We start from the raw sequence: 2,563 nt of genomic DNA on the forward strand, positions 1-2,563 counted from the left end.
GGCCCGGGGGAGGGCTGGGGGGGGGGGGGGGAGGCATGGTGCACCATGCTGGGCATGAACTTGGCTAAATACCCCCAGGAGCTTTGCCGGAGAGAGCTGGAGCCAGTTCTGCCCCAGCTGGTCCTGCACAGGTCCCACCAGTGCCCCTCAGCCTCAGCGGCACCAACGGGTGCTCCTGCTTGTCCCCCATGCACTCAGGATCAGCCACCTCCGACCTCCTCCACCAGCTGCAAGTCCCACCCTGCGGCAAGATCCTTCTACCCAGGTACAGGCTGGCCACGCTCCAGCACCTTAACACAGCAACTTCCTCTGCTGAGGGTGTATTTTTGACACAAGAAAAACATACCCTCGTACAGCGTCTGAGCCTTCCAGGTTTTTCCTGCCTTTAATAGGCCCAACCGGCAGAGCTTATTCAGAATACAGGTAGGAAATATATTCCAACAGCGAGGTATGTTTTCCTAATGAAGGAACCTTAAAGGTTTTGCAGGGCCGTACGTGCTTGACCTGCTGAGCTCTGCCTTGGCAAAGCCAAGCAGTGCCGTGCTTGCTGTAGGTTGGAGAGCATAGACATGGCTGTGCCCAGCCCACTCAGCCAGCAGACACAGACACACCCCCCCCCCCCCCGGTGAGAGCTACAGCTTTCCTCCTGGGGCCTCCTGGGGCCGTGGCCCAGAGTTGCCCAGCACTGCAGACCCACCTCCCGGGCAGACTGGACACAAAGAGAATTTAGGTATCAGCCATATGCCTGATCATGGTGGCCACGAATGGGATGTAAGCAGGAGGGACGTCCCCGGGTCCTGCCCCGTCACCCCTGTGCTTCTCCCATCTGGTTCTCCCCTACTGGTTCCCACCCATTGCATGAGCAGCAGCCCCCCACGGTGGTGGCTCCGCGAAGGTTCCTTTCACCTCATGGCAGGACATTTGGTCTGCTGGCCCCAAATCCCGCCTTGTTCTGCCTCCCAAAAGCGGGTGGGCTACTGTGCAGCTGGAGAAGGCACGGACGGGAGGAAGGAGCTTTCTGGGGGTCCAGGCTCTGCTCCCCACCAGGACAGGAGCCTGGCAGTACAGAGCAGCAGTGTGTAAAGCGAGCACCAGGGCTGAGCGTGCAGCGGAGGCGGGTGGGTGCGGGGACCGGAGCGGGTCTGGGATGGCTGCGGAGGTGTGACGGGGAGTTGCTCAAGTCTGCTTGCGCCATGTGGATCCCAGCAAGGGATGAGTCAGGGCCCTTCGGGGTAAGGGTGTTTCCTCTCTCCCAACAGCTCTCAGCCTCCCTTTGTAATTCCAGAGCCTTATCATTGCATAAATACAATGTCTCCAAAATGTGATAGTTAAACTGAACAAACTCTGTCAGGAGGAATATTGGCTTTACTACCCGTCGCTGAGCAGCCACGCAGAGCGCTCAGGCCCAGCAATCAGCTCTGCATGCTCAGGGAGTTCGTTTTGCTCAAGTCCTGGGTGGGAACTGCCCCAGTGCTGCTTTGGGGATGCACACGCTGCCGGAGTCTGCGTCGGGTCTGCGGGAAAGCTCATTCTGCCGAGGTCCTCCCTCCCTGGGGTGCAGATGCCCTTGCACTATTTTACACCCCAAGGACCACTTGAGGGGCGTGTCTTGCACAGCCTCTCCTCCAGGAATAACTGTGGATCCCGTGAAGACGCCGGGGCTGTGGGGGCACAGTCCCCCACAGCCCAGCTGGCAAGACCTGGGGCAAACACGGCCGCTCTGGCAGAGCCCCCCTGCTTGCGCTGAAGCACTGGTTTCCAATTACAAGAGAGAAGAAGACACCAGGCTGCTGAGTCACGAGCAGGAGCCCACATCTGGCCCAGCCGCAGGAGCAGCTGCTTCGTCAAATGGGTGTTTGGCACCGAGTCCAGCCCAGAGCAGGATCTCCGGGACCTCCTCCTCCCACTGAGTCCCCGTGTCTGGTGGAGCGGGGCAGTAACCACACGTGTTTCCCCGTGGGGAGATCTAGGGAAAGGGGGCTGGGCAGCCCCATCAGCAGGTCCAGGGGAGCAGGACCCGAGAGTTGATGGGGAGGAAGAGGAAGGCCAGGCCTGCCTCCTCCCCATCACTCAGGGAGCAGGGTCCCAGTGCAACTCGGGCAGGTGTGCTGGGAGATGCGCAGCAGTATTTGCTCTTCCCTCTGCATCGGGACGGGCTGGGCGCTGGATCCTGCACAGCAGAAACACAGCACTTGGGACACAGCGGCTCGTGGAGGCTGCAGGGACCGGTCCCATGGGAAAGCCCTGCCTCTGCCACTGGGGCAGGCTGGGCATAGCCTCCCGGCACCACCACGCAGCCCTCCAGCTCCTGGTTCAACCACCGGGGCTGATGCAAGGAGAGGCACAATGTCCTCCAGCACAGCCGTGCCGCTAGTCCCGGCTGGGGAGTTCAGTGGGGTTGGGGGATGGATACACAACCGGTAACCATCTGACTGTCCGTCCGTCCGTCCGTCCGTCCATCCATCCATCCATCCATCCATCCGTTCATCCGTCCGTCCGCCCGTCCATCCACCCACCCCCCGGGAGAAGAGCTGGGAAGAGCCAGAGAAGGATCTTCTGGGAC

Source organism: Pygoscelis adeliae, unplaced genomic scaffold (genome assembly GCF_000699105.1).
Source record: "Pygoscelis adeliae isolate BGI_AS28 unplaced genomic scaffold, ASM69910v1 Scaffold505, whole genome shotgun sequence".
Lineage (NCBI taxonomy): Eukaryota > Metazoa > Chordata > Aves > Sphenisciformes > Spheniscidae > Pygoscelis > Pygoscelis adeliae.